We start from the raw sequence: 22,533 nt of genomic DNA on the forward strand, positions 1-22,533 counted from the left end.
TATATATATATATATATATATATATATATATATATATATATATATATATATATATATATATATATATATATATATATATATATATATATATATATATATATATATATATATATATATATATATATATATATATATATATATATATATATATATATATATATATATATATATATATATATATATATATATATATATATATATATATATATATATATATATATATATATATATATATATATATATATATATATATATATATATATATATATATATATATATATATATATATATATATATATATATATATATATATATATATATATATATATATATATATATATATATATATATATATATATATATATATATATATATATATATATATATATATATATATATATATATATATATATATATATATATATATATATATATATATATATATATATATATATATATATATATATATATATATATATATATATATATATATATATATATATATATATGAAAGCCAAAAATGACGGCATTTTAAAAGAGAAAAGCTGACGTTATTTCCATGTATTTGATATAGACTTGTTACAGTACATTATATACTTGCAGGCTACATTCTGATCAAAGTTCGTTTACCACAAGTAGTATGTTTTGTGATTTATCAATATAATATAAATAGAGTATCGGGCTCACAATCATAAGGTTGTGAGCTCGATTGCCGGACCGGGTATATGTTGTGTTTTTGAGCAAGACATTTCATCTCACGTTGCTCCAGTTCACTCAGCTGTGGAAACGAGTTGCGACGTCACTGATGCTTTCTCTTGGATAACATCGGTGGCGTGGAAAGGGGAGGCTGGTATGCATCGGTAACTGCTGGTCTTCCGTAAACAGCCTTGCCCGGACTTGTGCCTCGGAAGGGAACTTTTTAGGTGCAATCTCATGGTCATTCTTGACCAAAGGGGGTCTTTAACCTTTCTATAAATATCTTTATGATATGAATTATATATAAAGCTGTTACAAGAAACATCATAATATGCAAATTTTATTTAATATATGCCTGTTAGCAGTTCATATATAAGATATACATTTCAACATTGAATATATACATTGTACACTGCATCATACATTATTGAGGATAATTTAAACATTTCTACCTTGAGTCTTTTTAGTGAGCATAGTCGAATGACATATCCATGGTGATTTTTACTACACACACACACACACACTCATACACACACACACACACACACACACCACACACACACACAAACACACACACACACACACACACACACACACACACACACAAACACACACACACACACACACACACACACACACACACATAAAAGAATGAGATAAAGAGACCAATGGCATAAGTAAATTTATATTTTATATTTTATGAAGAAAACGAAAAACGAAAAAGTAAACGAAAGAAGGAAGAAGAGAGAAAGAGAACGCAGAAGTAGGAAAAAAGGAGGAAGAGAAAAATGGGAGATGCCAAAAGGAAATAAGAAAGTAATTGAAGACGGAAAGCAGAAAGGAGAGAAAAAGGAAAACGAAAGCTGTAAGACATTCTACATAAAATATAAATTTACTTATGCCATTGGTCTCTTTATCTCATTCTCTTTTTATATATACACTGTCGTATGGATGGAAAAGGACATGAGTCCAATGTCAGAAAATAAACTAATGAACCAAGTGAGAGTGATTAGGAGGAAGGGTTACTTAACTGGAGTAGAAATATCTCGGATTAGTGAGGGTGTGAGAGACCTTGCGGATGGGTCACAAAGGATGCTCGGAGTTGAAAACAGAGAGGCAGGAGTTGAAAGCAGAGAGAAGAGTAGACAGGAGGAACCTCTGGTGATGGTGCTGTTAAGGACGAGGAACAGGAACATTATACAGTGAACCCTGATACTGTAGTGGGTGGACATGCAGGGGAAATGAACCAAATAGATAATGAATTACTTGAAATTCAAAGACGACTCACCGACTTGATGAATGCTCTAAAAAAAAAAATCCCAATGAATATGAGAAGGGTAGATAGGAGAATGATAAATAAAGTAACGCAAAACATAAATACTGTCATACCACACATCCAGACGAGGATATAACACAAACAGGGGATCTTCTCCGAGCTATTGCACTACTTGTTGAGGAGAAATTACAACTTAAGAGAACAAAAAATGGTGGAGCAAAAGAACCATGGTGGAAGCGACACATTGAAAGGGACATAATGCGGGCAAGGCAAGATCTATGAAAATTGAGCAATGGTTTAGAGGAACCTGGAAAAATGGGAAAAAGACCGACCGAGAAAAATTAGAGAAGAAGTATAAAATACGGAAGAACGGGTTTGATACAGTAATAGAGCAGTTAAAACAGAGGATCATGGCAAAAAGCCAGAAGATCAGAAGATTTATCAACAGAAATAAGCAGTTCGAGGAGAACAGATTGTTCAAAAATAACCCGAAGCAATTCTTCCGAACGTTAGAAGGACAATGGGGAAAATGTTGCTCCTGATTTTGGAGCTGGATGACATTCTACACAGAGAAATGAGAGTCAAGGTCGGCGAGGCGTATCAAAAAAAGGTGAAGATGATGTTGAAATCCAACCTGAATGCCAAAAATTTGATTACCGCAATGAATATCTAGACATTTGCGGTGGTCAGATATAGTGCGTCCACCCTCGAATGGACTAAGGAGGAAATATCAACACTGGATAGAAGAACGAAAAAGTTGATGACGCTGCATGGAGCGCAACATCCTAAAGTAAACGTAAACAGACAGTATATGAAAAGAAAGAATGGTGGCAGAGGACTAATTAGTATAGACCATTGTATAAGGAATGAAAGGAGAACGCTTGCTGAGTATTTGATGAATAGTGGTGAAGACCTGTTGAAATATGCCACGAAAGATATGGGTGTAAATGCAGATGAAATGATGGACAAGGAAGAGTTTAACCAAAGAGCTGAGGAGAAGAGAAAAGATGACCTTCTTGAAATGAGAATGCATGGACAGTTTGAAAGGAATACACAGGACGTTAAGAATAATACAGCATCGCGGGTATGGCTTAAGCAAAATGATTTGAAGCGTAACACCGAAAGCCTGATCATTGCTGCACAAGACCAGGCTTTCGCTACCAATTCAGTGAAGTATAACGTCTATAAAACTTCTGACACCCAGAAATGCAGACTCTGTGGAAAGAGTGTAGAAAATGTGACTCACTTGGTAATTAGATGTGAGAGTCATGCACAAGAAGAATACAAGCGCAAAAAGCAGCCTTATTGGGCACAGCGCACATCTTAAGGAAAGCATTATCTGTCTGAGGTCCTCGTTGTGACTAAAGACTCCGGTTCATTTTTACCTACATTGTATTACAAAGGAATAATAATAATAATGAACTAGTGATACTATAAGATATATTTTTCATAGTATTTTTGTGTTCCGACCCCTTTCTAACACATACTAATAAGGAAGCCCTCATGTGGTTAGTACCTTGTGGAAAATAGTGGCCTAGTTGTCCTAAAATTACACTCTACCGTGCCATCACAAAAAAGGACACGAATTGATATAAAAGTGAGTCGAGTTCCAGTTGTGAATATGTTGATGCTACTTCCGAATAATGACTTTTCTTAAAACTCGAAGATGTTGACAATATTGATGAACATCAGAGTCTGTTGATTGGTCAATTTACGAAGTGCCATTGTGATGAGATTCTAGTATAACAGAGAATTAGGGTTTCATGCACAATGGTTCGTTGTCTTCAGCAACTTGACTATCTCTACTTTCACCAACGAGAATTTCATCTGCTTGTTCTTTTTCTGTTATCATTTGACAACCAGGGGCACCCTTTGTGTCTTCTGATGCAATGAAGTTATTAATCTTGGCTTTATATAGTCTCTGTTGAGCTAAAATCTTGAATGTGAGTTTGAGTGGAGTGATAATTAGGTTGTAGGGTGGATTGGCTCTCCAAAACACGAAAGGTGTTTTGAAGGAACTTTTAGTGATTAAATCCGGGCTTATGTTATTGTTTTGGATTTATTTACGCATGTGGAACTTTGCAAGCAAGTGTGTATATTAAGGTGTGTCTCGCTTCAGGTCATGAGATTATTTTTTAGTGGTTCACAGAATAGGGTGTACGTAGGTGTAGGACGCTCTTTTTTCATCAGCGGATGTACCAGTAGTTTTAGGTATTTTTAGTTCTATTGAATTTAATCTTTGTTTTGATAATGTAAACGCCAAAAGTCCAAAGCTTAGTCCAAAAACTTAGTTGTTGAGTGCGTCAACTTTTTCTGATGGAATTATTTTAAGGGTTCATAGAATGTAAATAGGTCGTATGATTTAATTAGCCAATTTATTTGATTGTTATTGTTGTTATTTAGGGTATTTCCTGTTTGTATCTGGACAGTGGGAGTTATTAGTAGGGCATGTCATGGTGTTGTTAGCATAAAAATGTGTTCATCTTGTGCTTTGATGTACACAAGAGGATGTGGGTAAGTGTAATGGTTGTTTGTCAGTATGTTTCTCTGTAGAGATTCATTGGTCTATGATCAATTGGATTAATATGTAGAGATTTTAACATTTGTGTTTTATGGAGGCAGAGTTTTTAGAATGTGTTTATAGATATTTCTTCCATTCTGTTTCAAACGTGGGTGTTTTATGAATATATGCGAAAATAAAGCGTTATAAAAAGTACATATATACTCATGTATAAAAATGGGAATAAAATAAAGTTTAATTTAGAAAATTGACTTAAAAATTAAAAATGACATTAAAAAAAAATAATAAAAAAGGAAAATTAAGAAAGAAAAGGGTCTTCCAACTTACTTCTATACGAATATATATTTATGTGAGTGTATGTAGGTTTATGCACATATATTAGAAAATCTTTTGAAAGAATTTTGGTTGGAGATAGGGAAATATTTAGATAATTTCTACAGTACTTGTTTAGTGTGAAGCTGTAAAAATGTCTTTTATGTATATTACGGGAAAAGGTTATGATGTAGGTAGAAGGAGAGAAGGTGGTGAGATATCTACATGTTTAGTCGTTAGAAAAAAAATATCGGTTTAAAATGTTTAAGTGTTTTTAAGATTTTGTACATGTAGGAAGAGACTTGCTCAGAATTTCGGTTCACAATTTGACTCTTGAATGTGAGAATGTGGTAGGATTCATTAGCACAAAGTTGGCAGAGTTTGTTGTTACCATGGTATTGTTGTGCGTGTGAGAGTATTTTCCAATTGATGCTAAATGGAATATATTTTGAGTTTAATGTCCATATATGTTTGCATAGTAACGTATCATTTTTCCTGTTTGGGTTTCAAAAAGTGTGCGTGTGTTTGTTGTATCGTGTCTTGAACTGGTTTCCTGTAGATCCTATATATGTAGATATAGTAGTTGGTGCCGTGTTCGTTATTACAATTACTCTATATACGATATTTCCTTATATCAAATATGGTAACAAGGAAAAGCATCACAAGAGATATAAAACTGCGAGTTTGGAAGCAACTGGAAATTGATGGACGCAAAACGTAAAAGGGCAAGACTTATAACGATAAAATTTTTAGTTGAAGTCGAGGGTCACCAATTGTAACGGTTAAGTTTTTATTAGTGTGGTTACCAATTGCAACGGGTAAGATTGAAAACGGTAAGATTGAAAAGGGATTTAACGTTGCCACTTGGCGAGTTTCTAAGTAGCATCATCAAGATCACAGTGTATACGGACCAGTTTAATGTTAATGACCCTGACTAGGAGTGCAGCATTAAGGCAGAGGAAGTTGATAAGATTCTTGCTACCATTAATTGTTTCATGAAAAAAGATTCAAGAAAACGAAGATGGCTTTAGATGTATTCATGGAAAAGTCCCAATGTGCGATAAGGGTCACTGTCCTCACCACCTTCTGTGCTATTTATCGCCGATGTTTTTCAAATGAATTTATAGCTTCGTAATTGAAGTTGATTAATTTATCCTGCTTCAGCATTTTGTAAGAACATTAGATCTTAATAAAACTTGTTTTCTAATTTTATCATAACTTTAGGTCATAATGTGTAACACCGCACTGTGTGAAGTTATCTAAAGTTATAAAGTGCTTGGAAGGTGACAGCTCGTCTTTTAGACTTTTCAGTCATTGGTGATATCTATCACCTATATTTGGGTTCATATCAGTGATAAAAATAACCTATCAAATTTGTATCTTTATTTATGATATGCCATAATGATCCTGTATAGTGCTGTTCCGCTTAGTACTATATAATAATGATGATAATAATAATAATAATAATAATAATAATAATAATAATAATAATAATAATAATAATAATAATAATAATAATAAAGATTCAGATAAGTTAGGTACTTAAATTTAGGCACCAAGCCAGTTCAGTATAGTCCGCGCAGCACGAAGTTAGGTGAATAAAAAGTAAATAAGTAACAAAGGATGTCCAAGTATCAATGCATTATGGCCGTTTCAAGTGGCTCCATTTAATCGAACAATGAAAACATTACATCAATTTGAAGTACACTGCTCTCCTCAGAGCAGACGAACATGTAAATTTCCAATATAAAGGATAAACCATTTTTAGCACAATTTACATTAGAACTAGAAAAAAAAATACGTTGTTACTCTTTGCTATGTTTGTGGCAAAATAAATTTAGGGAAAAAAATCTAAAGCCTACTATAATTTATAGAGTAGCAGAGGGAAATAGTGGAAGTAATCTGGGCTGAGTCACTCGGACCCATAGCAAAGTCAAAATTGTTAGGGGTGTCACACTTCATCCATAAACTACCCTCAAATTCTACGATAGTTTTCCTAAATTGAAGAATATCTGTTTTGTCTCTAGTTATAAGAGAGAGGTTTAGCAAAAATCAGGGACTTAGGAGAATAGCGAAGATGATAGAATAACAACTGTTGATATCAAACTGTATAAATGAGTAATTACTTACATTTTACATAAACGGATTTAACTCTAAAGGGTCGTAGACTATATGCATAACATATAAATAAAACAAAGATAAATATAAATATAAATTAACTATTCACCATTTTTTTTTCTTGACTTCCACTATTTCCCTCTGCTACTCTATAAATTATAGTAGGCTTTAGATTTTTTCCCTAAATTTATTTTGCCACAAACATAGCAAAGAGTAACAATGTATTTTTTATTTTGTTTTCTAGTTCTAATGTAAATTGTGCTAAAAATGGTTTATCCTTTATATTGGAAATTTACATGTTCGTCTGCTCTGAGGAGAGCGGTGTATTTCAAATTGATGTAATGTTTTCATTGATCGATTAAATGGAGCCGCTTCAAACGGCCATAATGCATTAATACCCGGACATTCTTGTTAGGTATTTACTTTATATATATATATATATATATATATATATATATATATGTGTGTGTGTGTGTGTGTGTGTGTGTGTGTGTGTGTGTGTGTGTGTGTGTGTGTGTGTGTGTGTGTGTGTGTGTGTGTGTGTGCATGTGTGTGTGTGTGCATGTGTGTGTGTGGAGGCGCAATGGCCCAGTGGTTAGGGCAGCGAATTCGCGGTCGTAGGATCGCGGTTTCGATTCACAGACCGGGTGTTGTGAGTTTTATTGAGCAAAAACACTTAAAGCTCCACGAGGCTCCGGCAGGGGATGGTGGAGAACCCTGCTGTACTCTTTCACCACAACTTTCTCTCACTCTTACGTCCTGTTTCTGCTGTACCTGTATTTCAAAGGGTACATTTATGAATACTTTTGAGTATATGTACCAGTAAATTTATGAATACTTTTGAGTATACACCAAACTTTTACCACATTAGAGGGAGGAAAAGAAATTATCCAGAAATGGTTTAATATTTATTCATGTTGTACACTTAAATACAGATAGTATCTGTGAATATTCACAGATACCATCTGATGAGTTAGTATTTAAATGTACAATATGTATAAATATTAAGCTATTTCTGGATAATTTCTTTCCCTCCCTCTATTGTGGTAAAAGTTTGGTATATACTCAAAAGTATTCATAAATTTCTAACCTTTTGTTAATATATTCTTCTTAATAACCCTCAGAACAGCCATAAACTTGAACTGTATACAATATAGCAACATTGTTTAAAACATTTAACTATAGTACTACATAATAAGACTTCCCCTGTTTTATTATCAATGGTCTGCTAGTGCGCGAATCCCTTAGTTGTTAGCTACGTCTTGTTTTAAGTTTTCCTTTACCAAACCTCATGATATTGCTTCTAATAAATCTTGATTTTTATGACTATATCAACTATGATTTCTGTCTGCTCTCTCAGCCCTACCCCTAACAGATACTGCCCTTTATTCTCTCAGCCTTAGACATACAAGGATTTGATAAACTAGTCTATAAATTAAAACTGACCCCATAAAAACAAATAAAATCAGTGACAAGCAGAGTCTTCTCGATAATTTAGTAACTTATATACTGTAGTAGAGACAACATGTTTTTTGTCTATCTCCTTAACTTCTTGGAGATTTTAGGTATAATTATACTAATGTGTCCATGTGTTCTAATTTAATTAAATTCTATGTCTTTATGCAGCTGAGGATTGCTCTGCATTTTAAATTGATGTAATGATTGCATTGTTCAATTAAATGGAGTTGCATGAAACGATCGTACTGCATTACCTCTGAATATCCTTATTGCTTATTTTGATTCTAATCACCTTACTTTGAAATTGTATGGTGCCTCAATTTAAGTACCATATTCATCTGAATCTAAATTTTTGCTTATATATATATGTATATATATATATATATATATATATATATATATATATATATATATATATATATATATATATATATATATATATATACATATATATATATATATATATATATATGTGATAAACTGTCCGAATGTTTCAATAACCTATTCTCTATTTAATAATGTTTTATTGCTTATGAAAAGCTCAAAATGCTTAAATAAGTGATGATCAGTAGAAGAGATATCAGAGGAATAGGGAGGATGTTGCAAAATCTCATAATTCAGGCTTTGCAACTTTTGGACCATAGCTTGAGGAGTGTGAGGACTTTGCATTGTCGTGGAGCAATATCGGGCCATCTCTATTCATTAGTCTGGGTTGCTTCTTTTTCAAATTCTCATGCATACAATCACTTTCCTGGCAATACGATGTTGCTGTTACCGTTTTTCCTTGTTGCAAAATGAATAAGTCCTTTCGAAGACAACCATACAGTGACCACTAACTTTTTAGGGTGCAATGGTGGGTTCAGGTAGTGTTTAGGTGACTTTCTTGCATTTAATCACTGTCCTGTTCTTCCGCTGTTGTTAAAGAGTATCCATTTCTCATCACAAGTAATGATTTGATGCAAAAATGGTCTATTTCCGGTCGAGAAAGCAATAAGAAGCACACTTCGAGGCGTCTGTTTTCTTGAATCTCGTTCAGTTGATGTGGAACAAACTTATCCGCTTTCTTGACTTTTCAAATTTTTTTACAGGTGTCCAAAAACAGTTGTGCAAGATATTTGGAGTTCTGATGAAAGTTTTAGAACCTTTGTTCTCGGATTTTGTTCAACCAAAGCATTTAATCCATCATGCCATATGACTGATTTTGGCCTACCCCTTGGTTTATTTTCAAGGCTATCATCTCCTGAACGAGAGCTTTGGAACCATCTCTGAACACTTCTGATGCCAACAAAACCATTATCAAAGGCCCGCTTGATATTCCGTAGAGCTTCTGCGGCAGAGTGATCCAATTTGTACAAGAAAATCACTCAACATAGTTTGGTTGTTATCATTTTCATAAGGTATGCGGGTACGAATTTTGTATACTGATATTGTTGGGAAAGAAAAAGAGTCAAGATTAAATGCAAGGTAGACATAGTTGAGTTTTTAAATGACTGAAATAACAAGTAATTAAAAATGCGACATTTCATGTGAAACAACCTAATACTTTGGTACGTGTATCTCTGCATCAACTATATTTATAGATAGATGCGTTTCTGTAAGTGCTATGTTTGATTGCATGCGGAAATATCTCTCATGCCCCAAATTTTGCTCCTGTTATTAAGCTTTAACAGAATGTGTGTGCGTACGCGCGTGCATATACACATACACAAACATATATACGTCCAACATCCAGGACTTCATCATTTTTGAAGGAGGAGCTCCTCCCTGGACTCCGTCCACTGCTGTCTGTCTCTGGTTAGTTGTGGCCATGTAGACCCTTGGTAGCAGGTGAGATCATCTCACCATTTTGTCTTTGGTTCGCCTCTTGATCTTGATGTCGTTGACTCTTGATGTCGTTGACTCTTGATGTCATTGACTCTTGATGTCGTTGACTCTTATGTGCTGTCAAATCCAGGCGTTGGTCTTTTTTGTACCGCAATGTGATGTCGAGCAAGATACTTTCCATTTTCTGTTGGGCTAATTGAGGCCATCATGATGATAGTGTTAAGAGTCCATGTTTCACTGCTGTAAATCATCACATACACACATACAGTGCTACATATGCATGTGTGTGTGTATGTGTGTGTATATGCATACATTTCTACGAATGCATCGTACAGTCGTACGCACCTAAATTCCAGTTGCTATACGCATATTTACTCCAGAATATTTTGGTATGTATATTTGATAAGGATGTTTATATTTAGTTATAAACAAGGTGTGATTAAAACTGATAGCTAATATATCTCAAGTGTAGGAGTGTCGGCGTTGTCGATGTTATTAACTGTATCTTTCCTTATTCATGGGAGTGGTGAAGTGTCTGTATGTGTGCGTGTGTGTAAGATGTATGCGTGTATTTCATAGAAAATTCAATTAAAAACAACTCAGTATTTTACCGCCATAGCTCTCTAATATTTAATAATTAACTTAAACTAAGGCAACAGTGACAGAAAGAGTTGAAATAATTTCAATCCTATCATACCAGTCAGATATGCACATATAACCTTAATTGAAGACGTAACATCACCAATAAATACCCGTGGAAAATCCATGAATGCTAGATATTGAGTTTCATAATAAGTTACTTACGATCGTAGTGTGTGTGCGTGTATGTGTGCGCGCACGTGTATGCGTGATTGCGTGTGTATACATACAAAATGAGTCAGTTTTTTAGGTCATTTGAAAAAGACGCATAGCTCATCAAAGGAAAGCTGTATTTGATAAGAAATTGGCACAGACAATCCTGGGTATCCTTTTATCATACCTCTTTAATGAATTTCTCCTTAGCGTCAATAGCTGCTTCAATACGGGGTGGGAAGCATTGACGTGCCCGAGTCAGGTGATCAATTTGGGACATAGTAATGGTTATGTCGAACTTAAGAGACTGTGTGGTGTTACAGGGGTGTTGATTGACCTCTCTCTCGACTACACCCCATACATAGTAGTCCAGTAGATTGAGGTCTGGTGAGCTAGGAGGCCATGTGTCTAGGAGGCCATGTGTCTGGGAGGCCATGTGTCTGGGAGGCCATGTGTCTGGGAGGCCATGATCATGGAGGTTGACACGTACCCATGCTTGGGTTATCCTAGCCAGAATCTTGCTGGAAGACGTTAATCTTCCATTGCGTACTCTGTATAACCAGGGCCTCACAACTGTCTCCAACACCTGTTTAGACAGCGGTTTTGATCCCTAAGCCCTGTAAAAAAAAGCAGAGTGGCATGACATCTCCCTCGCTGCTGACAACTCTCCAGAACCATCGTAGTTGCTGGGAACTTAGTATGCATGGCCATTGGAACTTCATCCAGGCCTCTTCATAACTAACTGTCGTTCCTTTGGTTTACTTTTAGTCCTGCTCGAAATTTCTCTTATCAGAGAAAAACCAAAACATTCCAGCCTCTTGGTATCTTAACTTGCTTAGCAAACGTTTTGCATGAATCGAACGATTCTCTCTTGTCACGTTCGACATAAACTGACACCTCCGCATCACATACACCTTGTACCTGTTGTCCTCATGCATAACTCTTCTGCTGGTGCATTCTAAAACTTTGAGGCCTTCTGCACTGATTGACTTTCGAATTTTTAAAACTACTGTAAAAAGAACTCATAAACGCACTATTTGTTTGTAATGTCCTGAACTGTCCCATCTATGTATGATATATAATTATCGTAATAAAGAATCATCTTTTAGGTACATTCCATTGATAAAGCCAAGTAGTCGAAACATCGATGTCTAAGATTCTTGATAGATGGTGACACTGAACAAATACACACACATACACACACACACGTACCCTCATTGTAATCCTCTGGAAGAATGAACACGTGACAGTGTGTGACAACAACACGTTCAGCCCTCTGACGGGCTTTCAAACAATTTCCGACTACATTCGGAGGCATCCACCAGGTTACTGTTCTCAATGCTAGTTGAATTCTAACAAAGATACAAAGCTCCGTCGTTGGAATGAGATTCTTGATAGATGGTGACACTGAGCAAATACACACACACACACACACACACACACACACACACACACACACACACACACACACAAACGTATCTATGGGATTTTATCTTATGGATGTTTACACAACCCAACAGGTATTTTGTTGTCAGGACGGTTTTTACCGGATTTTAATGTTTTTTTTATGTTTTTGATATGGGACAGCAGAGCCAGGGGAAAACATTGGGTGATCGGAGAATAGTCGCTGCGAACATTAGTCCCAAGGTCTTTTAAGGTAGTTGAAGATCCTTTAGTTAAACGGGGAAAAATCTTCCTACCTCCACTCCATATCAAACTTGGCATTATAAAATAGTTTGTTAAAATTCTGGTTAAAGATGGATCATGCATTCGCTATATCAGCTACACATTTTTCGGTCTGAGCAGTGAAAAGATAAAAGTTGGAATTTTTGATGAGCCTCAAATCAGAAAATTGATGAAAGATGTAAATTCAACAAACTGCATTGAAGTAACAGCATAAAATTCATTTGTAAAAGTTGTGAATGATTTCCTGGACAAGAAAGCAGCCAACTCTGCCGAAATAGTAACAACATGCTGGAGAACTTTCAAAATGTTGGAAGCAAATATGAGCATAAAGCTGCACCATCTTCACATTCACCTTAATAAATTCCCTGAAAATCTTGGTGACACAAGTGACGAGCAGGGAGACCGTTTCCACCAGGATCTAAAATCAATGGAATAAAGTATTCCATTGATTTTAGATCCAGATGGAAACGATAGATGTGACTTGCATATGATGGCGGACTATTGTTAGAACTTGGCTCGTGATCTTCCCGAGGTTCAGTACCCAAGAAATTCATCCAAACGCAAAATCATGGGAAATTAAGAATAAACAATTATGTAATTTGTCTGTAGAAATTTTAAGACATTTGCTAGTTTTGCAGTAGAATTATAAGAAAACATTCTGGCTTTGAAGAAAAACCAATTTCTCTGTATGTTTGTGCGTTATTCCCTGTTCCTCATAAGCTGTTTTATTGAAAAAACAAAACAAAGAAATTGTGAAATTCTATGGACCCAGTATCCTGAAATCTTGACATGACGGTAATAAATGGGTGGTATTTTTGGATTCTGTGTGTCAAAAAACTCCTATTTCAGGTCTAAATGTTTTGATAGGAGAAAAAAAATAAAGAATGTTTCGGTGACCTGTGTATATACGTGTCTAGGTGTACCTAGCAATATATATTTAAATGCTTTCCTTAATAAAGCAACACTTCAAATGACTCCAAGGAAACTATAAAAGCTATTGAAAGTTATGTAAATCCTGTTCTTTTGTCACATTCGGCGCTACTAAAGAACAAATGTAAGTTTGTTTATATACACAGGTGGTTGTTACACACACACACACACACACACACACACACACACATGTACACATGTGTGTGCATGGGTGTAGGTGTGGGTGCGCGCGCACCTTCAAACAGCAAAATTGAAGCAGGAAGATAAAATTAATATGGTTTAATCCAATACACAATTGATATATTTTACAAGTGCTACAGATTCTTTCTTCTACCCGCATAACATTACGATGCGTTATTCCTCTATGGACTGCATAGATTCCCATAATCTACCCCACGCACAACTTCCAGCTCATTAGCTTATTTGTAATTGTTGTAATCCATGAACCTATTCGCCCAATGGATCCTTCCTCTCTAAAGAAGTTTTTTCACTCTAGCGAGCATAACACCGCCGAACAAGATTGATAGATATTATATTGGTCTAGCTTTCAGGGGTAGTTTTCTTCAATATTTCCATTCATTCCGATCAAGTGACAGGGAAAATTCTCTATCACAATTTGTCAGTCTATCTGTCTGTCTGTCTGTACTGTACTGTAACGTAAAAGTAACAACAAACATTTACCGATTAGAGGACTCAACATTATTTGTGCAGTTTTTTTGTTACATATAGAGGTTGACTGTGGCTTCAAATTTTGCTTCACGAGGTTTAGTCAGACAGTTTGAGAAATCCTTGAAATGCGAAACTTGATGTCATCGCTACCTTCGCTATACATACATACATACATACATACATACATACATACATACGCAAAAGTATACACACGCTTCCCCCTCTTCCGGTCCTTCCACAATGTAACCTCGTAGACATCGGTGCTGATTTTTTATTCTTCCGTTTTTCCCTTCTTTGAACTTTCCTTGTTTCCGACGAAGAACTCCGCTCGAAACGTCATACCCTCTCTCTTTCCTTTCCCGAGCGTCTAGTAACACTATCCGTATCACGTCCTCACGTTGTTGTTTTTTGTTATTGTTTTTTGTCTTTTTTAACTATATATATATATATATATATATATATATATATATATATATATATATATATATATATATATATATATATATATATATTGGAAGGTTTGGAGGTGATGTACAAAAATTATATAGAATTTTTTTCTATGTATATGTATATATATATATATATATATATATATATATACACAAAAAGAAGAGGAATGACCAGCAAAAGTGGACTCCTATATGCTAGAAATAGATGCCGAATCATCTAAGCACGAAAAATATGTTCTCAGTAAAAATTTAGCGACACAACAGACTGTAAAAGGGCAAGACAAATGAAAAAATACTATATATATATCAGCTCAAACAACCACATAGAGACTCCAGCATTGGCTCATCTATGTACAAATAGATTCTGGTGGTGGTCATTGTGGAGATGGACAAAATGAACTTGGTCAAAGCAAGATAGTAGCTGTTCCTCAGCACGTATTATTAGTGATGTACATAATATAGAACAATGTTTGGTGTCCAGTGAGTAATATAATTGTGCAGTTATTTCTGTGTGTATGTGCTATTGTCTGAGTCATGTAGGTATAACGGTGGTTTAGGATTGTATTTTAGTAGTGTTCTGGAGTATTGTATACATATTTGGGTTTTTGGATGTGATCTTTCATATAGTGGCAGGAACTGTGTCCTTTGTTGTCCAGGTGGTACTTCATTTTTAGAATTTTATTTATTCTTTTGGAGTTGTGTATGTGATATTTGAATGTAGTTTATGTGCATGGTATTGTGTAGTGCTCTGTTTTGTGCTCTTTGTAATGTTTAGACATTCATTCTGTATGGTGGAGAAAAGTCATCTTTTGACTTTTTCCCTTAATGTAATTATACATATATATATATATATATATATATATATATATATATATATATATATATATATATAATTATTAATTTAATATATAAATTGCTTATTTCCATGCTGACTACTTGATAATTATTATTAACGTGATTTTATCTTTATTTTATGAATATATATATATATATATATATATATCCATGTGTCTTTGTGTTTGTGTTTGTCCCCCACCACTGCTTCACAACTGGTGTTGGTGTGTTTACATCCCCATAACTTAGCAGTTCGGCAAAGAGACCAATAAAATAAGTATCAATTAAGTATGAACTGAATTCAATTGAAATTAAAGTTACAATACAAAAATAAATAAATAAATAAAAGACTTACTTACCCAGTGAACACTAAATCTTATTTACTGTACAGCTAATATATCTAAGATGGCATTAATCAGTGACTCTTTAATATGATAGTTTTGTTTGGTTTCTGTTTGTATCAGGTTCAGAGGTTTGTATGTATGTTTGAATGCGTATACATATAAGGGGATTACATATGATTGTCAAGAGAAAAAGCTTAATCAGCGACATAAGAAATGGTAAAGAACAGTCAATATATTTGTAAAGAAACTCAACCTTTTTCGTCAGTAATATGTTAAAATTTCCATCCAAATAATTGGTTTCTTTGAAATTATATTTTCTCTTTTCTCTCTGAAATTAAAGCTTCCATGATTTACAACTATAATTGTTTCTTGCCCATATACATATTTCATTGTCTGAAATGTATATATTTATACATTTGTTGAAAATATTGTTTCACTTTCTGAAATTGAAAACTTTTATTCTTTTTCTTTCAATTTCTTATTGTTATATGTGGGAAAAGCATACATGCATAGATATATACATATGTATAGGTACATATAAAACCTGATAAAAGCCCACAGTAGTATTTCAAAGGTCCATGAAAAAATTTTGATTTAGCTGCATTTATTGTAAAGAAACAGCTAAGTTTCTTTCTCTAACATTTTACATTGTCCAACCAACACAAGTTAATGTGAAAAAACAAAATAGGAATTTTGAGAGAAATATCTATAAAACTAGTTTTTAAACATTGAATGGGTATGGGGTTCACCTGAGTAAAATAGTGATCAAAGGGGTCAACAGGTAAAAAATGATTGAGAACCACTGCCTTAGAGTCATAGATAAACAAAATTCTACATAAACTCTAAAAACTCATTCTGTTGTCAACCGAAATTTATATATTTTTGCATTAATTGAAATATTTTTTCAGTTTATGAAATTTAAAAATGTCATCATTTTAGTTTCAATTTCTTAATGCTAAATATAAGTGAAAAAGGAAATAAAATATTATTGTAAACTTGAAATAAATGGAAAATGTATTTCAGGTGAATGAGTTACCTGATTAAACATTTCTTTTAAATTAAAAAGAAAAAAAAAAAATCTTTTTGCAGATAATGAACAATAGTTTCAATAATTTTTCTGGAAAGAAGCATGTAAAGAAAAAGAAAAAAATATCAACTGATTGAAAACAAAATTCTATGCACAGAATTCAGTTCAACAAATTCATACTTAATATATGAAGCAGAAGTAAATAATGGAATTATTGTATCCTAGGGATTTAACATTATTCATAATTTCAATTACCTCATTTCATCAGTTTTTAACAGAAACATCATTGCAAAGTAAAAAAATTTTCAAAAATTGCTGTTTTAGTGCCAAAATATGCCAGTTATGATCTGCTGAAGGAGAAAATACTAAAACTATTTCCAGGAGATAAAAAGGTTCTGTTTAGTCATGATCAATGTTCAGGATGACCCTTCAAAATTTACTACAGAGTACTTTAATACACTGTTTCATGTTTGCCATCACACATATTAAAATAAATGACTATAATTATCTTCTTATGTACTATAATTATCTTTTTAACTGAAATATTGAAAGGAGTGAATTGAACAGAAATAGAAAAGTAGAAATGAATGGGGCAAAAAATGAAATTTTCATATTTTGTAAATTTGTGTGTAAATGATGGCAAACCTGGAGTTGTGTGGATAACTAGTGTTTGCTGAGGGACTTTTGGAATAATCACAGTTCTTCTGTGATATGGGTCTTCAGTTATAATTTTTGCCAAGCTGATGGCATGTATAATGTGCTGAGTTACTCAAAACATTCGAACAAAAATCATTAAGGCAAAAATTATAACTGAAGACCCATATCACAGAAGAACTGTGATTATTCCAGAAGTCACTCAGCAAACACTAGTTATCCACACAACAGCAGGTTTGCCATCATTTATACACAAATTTACAAAACATGAAAATTTCATTTTTTGCCTCATTCATTTCTATTTTTCTATTTCTGCTCAATTTGCTCCTTTCAATATATCAATTTCATTTGGTTATATCAAAGATTACCTGAAAATATTAACTTCCTTGGAAAGCACAGGTTATCAAATAATGTAAAAATGAAAAAAGGACACTTTCCAAGAAACTTTCTATCATTTAATTCAATATACTACCTTTCATTCATTTATTTACCTTTCTATTTCTAAAATCACTTCTAAAATTACTTAAGAGTCATGAAAAATTACATATTAAAAAAACTTGCACATTTAATACCATTAAATACTACAACTACAGATGGAAGGATTACAACACCAATTACATGCAAATTTCACCATAAGGTGTATATTCATCCTTCCTTCGTATATTAATTGCTAGAAATAACTAATTATTAAATAGGCATAGGAGTGGCTGTGTGGTAAGTAGCTTGCTTACCAACCACATGGTTCCGGGTTCAGTCCCACTGCGTGGCACCTTGGGCAAGTGTCATCTACTATAGCCTCGGGCCGACCAAAGCCTTGTGAGTGGATTTGGTAGACGGAAACTGAAAGAAGCCCGTCGTATATATGTATATATGTATGTGTGTGTACATGTTTGTGTGTTTGTGTTTGTGCACCCAACATCACTTGACAACTGATGCTGGTGTGTTTACGTCCCTATAACTTAGCGATTCGGCAAAAGAGACTGATAGAATAAGTACTAGGCTTACAAAGAATAAGTCCTGGGGTCAATTTGCTCGACTAAAGGCGGTGCTCCAGCATGGCCACAGTCAAATGACTGAAACAAGTAAAAGAGTAAATTTAAAGATTGCTCTCATTTCCATATCCATCCTTTCACTGATTGGATTCTGAAACTTTAATTTGCTATGATTTATGTTTCAGTGGATTAAGGATGAAGATGTTATTTCAAATGTAAACAAAATAAACTTAAACATTTCAAATAAGAAATGGAAATGTACTGCAGCATACTTTATCTTAACTATAAACAATATCTTTTATTGAAAAATACATACTATTGAAATATATAATATATCAGTGCAAAATACTATATATCAATCTATCCCCTCCCTCGAAATTGCTGACCTTGTGCCAAAATTTGAAATCAATATATATATATATATATATATATATTAAACTCTAAATAAGTGAAGGTGAATATGAACTCTGTATCCGGCTGACAGAAATATGTCTGGTAATGCTATATTTTGTATATTCCCTAATGAATATACATGTTTCTCGAAACCAATATATACAAATATATACATATCGGTTTCAAAATTTGACACAAGGCAAGTGTTATTGTACACCCATTATTTTCTTATGTCAGTCACATACAACTCCAGGTCATTAGGGAGTATACAAAACATGGTATGTGGATGATATTACCAGGCATATTTCTGTTATCTGGATACAGAGTTTCCATTCAGCTTTACTTATTTAGAGTTTAGAATCATCATCATCATCATCATTTAACATCTGTTTTCCATGCTGGCATGAGTTGGATGGTTTGACTGAGGACTGGCGAGCCAGATGGCTGCACCAGGCTCCAATCTGATCTAGCAGAGTTTCTACAGCTTCATGCCCTTCCTAACGCCAACCACTCCGAGATTGTAGTGGGTACTTTTATGTGCAACCAACACGAGGGCCAGTCAGGTGGTACTGGCAATGGCTACACTCAAATGGTGTTTTTTATATGCCACCTGTGCAGGAGCCAGTCCAGCAGCACTGGCAACGACCTCGCTTGAATGTCGTTTTTCATGTGCCACCAGCACAAGTGCTAGTAAGGTGACACTGGTAACGATCACACTCGAATGGTGCTTTTTACGTGCCACTGGCACGGGAGTCAGTCAGCGGCCCTGGTAACGATCATGCTTGGATGGTGCTCTTAACATTCCACTAGCATGGATGCCAGTCAGGCGGTGCTGTCATCGGCCACATCAGCTGATTTGATTTCAATTTCACTTGCCTCAACAGGTCTTTGCAGAGTTTAGTGTCCAATGAAAGAAAGGTACGCATAAGTGGGCTGGTTACACCACTGGCATAGGCCATGGGTCTCACTTGGCTTGTCGGGTCTTCTCAAGTACAGCATATTCCCAAAGGTCTCGGTCACAAGTCACTGCCTCGGTGAGGCCTAATGTTCATCACCTCATCCCAGGTCTTCCTGGGTCTACCTCTTCCACTGGTTCCCTCAACTGTTAGGGTGTGCCACTTTTTCACACAGCTATCCTCATCCATTCTCACCACATGACCATACCAGCGCAGTCGTCTCTCTTGCACACCACATCTGATGCTTCTTCGGTTCAACTTTTCTCTCAAGGTACTTACACTCTGCCGTATACGCACACTGACATTACACATCCAGCGGAGCATACTGGCTTTGTTCCTTGTAAGCTTACACATGTCCTCAGCAGTCACAACCCATGTTTCACTGCCATGTAGCATGGCTGTTTGTACACATGCATCATACAGTCTACCTTTTACTCTGAGCGAGAAGCCCTTTGTTACCAGTAGAGGTAGGAGCTCTCTGAACTTTACCCAGGCTATTCTAATTCTAGCAGCTACACTTTCAGAGCATCCACCCCGGCTACTGACTTGGTCAGCTAGGTAATGGAAGCTGCCAACTACTTGTAGTTTTTGTCCCTGGAATGTGACAGATGTTGTTTTCAGTATATTTTCAGTGTTTATTGCTCCTGATCATCTGCCACATACAAAAATTATCTTCCCAGTTAGCCTTCTTTTGATATTGCTGCACCTCTTATGTGTCCATAGCTTACACTGGGTACATCCTATAGAGTTTCTACCTATGCCTTTTCTACAGATTGAGCAGGGCCATCTACCTGAAGGGATTTGTGGTTTGTCTGCCTTCCTACTTATTAAGACTTTGGTTTTTGCTAGGTTGACTGTAAGGCCCTTCGATTCTAATCCTTGCTTCCACACCTGAAACTTCTCCTCTAGTTCTGATAGTGACTCAGCAATTAGAGCAAGGTCATCAGCATAGAGGAGCTCCCAGGGGCATCCTGTCTTGAATTCCTGTTATTGCCTGGAGAACTATGATAAATAGGAGGGGGCTGGAATTCTTCACTGTACTCGTTGCCAACCCTCACCTTACTGACAGCGTCCCTGTACATGGCTTGCACAGCTCTCACTAACCATTTATCTATCCCTAGTTTCCTCATTGACCACCAGATAAGGGATCATGGCTGACAGATCTATTAGCACAATGGGCAAAATGCATTGCATCCATCTTTACATTCTGAGTTGAGATATCAAGGCTGACAGCTCTTCATCCTTTTAGGGTCGATAAAATAAGTACCAGCTCACTTATTCGCTACCCTGAAATTGCTGGTTTTGCACTAGAATTTGAAACCAATATACATACATGTATACACTGACCCCAGTGGTCAACTAGTACTTATTCTATTGGTCCCAAAAGGATGAAAGGCAAAGTGGGCCATGGTGAAATTTGAACTTAGAATGCAAAGGTGGACGAAATACCGCTAAGCATTTTGCTCATTGTGCTAACGGATCTGCCAGCTTTCCACTCTCTCTCTCTGTATATGTGTGTGTGCGTATGTGTGTGTATGTGTGTGTGTGTGTGTGTGTGTGTGTGTGTGTGTGTGTGTGTGTGTGTGTGTGGGCACACGCTCATGCCTTTGTATTACACACACATATATATATATATACACATATACATTTATACCTCTACATATGCACATGTACATGTACACTTCTGCATACACACTTATATATGCACCCATATATATATATATACACAGACGTACACACCCATGCACATACATATACATACATGCGCATACGCACATATGAACTCCTAAATATATAGTCACTTGTGTATACACCTCATATACATACATACATACATACATACATATCCTTATACATCCCCTCCATATACATATACATAGAAAAACGCACATATATGTACAGCCCTGCATATATATATATATATATATATATATATATATATATATATATATATATATATAATACAAAAAATATATATGCATGTATACACACATATATGTATATATTTTCATCTACATGTGTATATAGATGCATATCAGGGTACAGGACGTTAGAACAATGAACTACAGACAACGGAACGAACACATAGGAAAACAGAAAGCCACTTGGAATTATTCATCAGCTGCCTCTATTCTAACTCGACGTTTCGAAGATAAGACACAACTTAGATGCATATATACATACACATGCTTATACACACCCTCTCATATATATATATATATATATATCTATATATATATATATATATACACACATGCTTACATACATCCTCTCATAGACATAGACATACACAAACACACTTGAACATAAATACAAGTATACACACCCAGATACATATATGTAAATATATGTATATATATATATATATATATATATATATATATGGGAGAATATACAAAAAATAACAACAGACGAGGACAGGTGGTGTAAATAACAAAAGTATATATTAGTATGACGCTCGGGAATACGGAAAGTCTTTGACGTTTCGAGCTACGCTCTTCAACAGAAAGAATACGGAGACAAGGAGAAAAACACGGAGAAAAAAAATTGAATAGTGTTCAGTCAACGGTCAATCATAATAATGGCCGATCATAACAATGAC

The sequence above is a fragment of the Octopus bimaculoides genome, chromosome 20 (assembly GCF_046866305.1).
Source record: "Octopus bimaculoides isolate indiv1 chromosome 20, ASM4686630v1, whole genome shotgun sequence".
Taxonomy (NCBI): domain Eukaryota; kingdom Metazoa; phylum Mollusca; class Cephalopoda; order Octopoda; family Octopodidae; genus Octopus; species Octopus bimaculoides.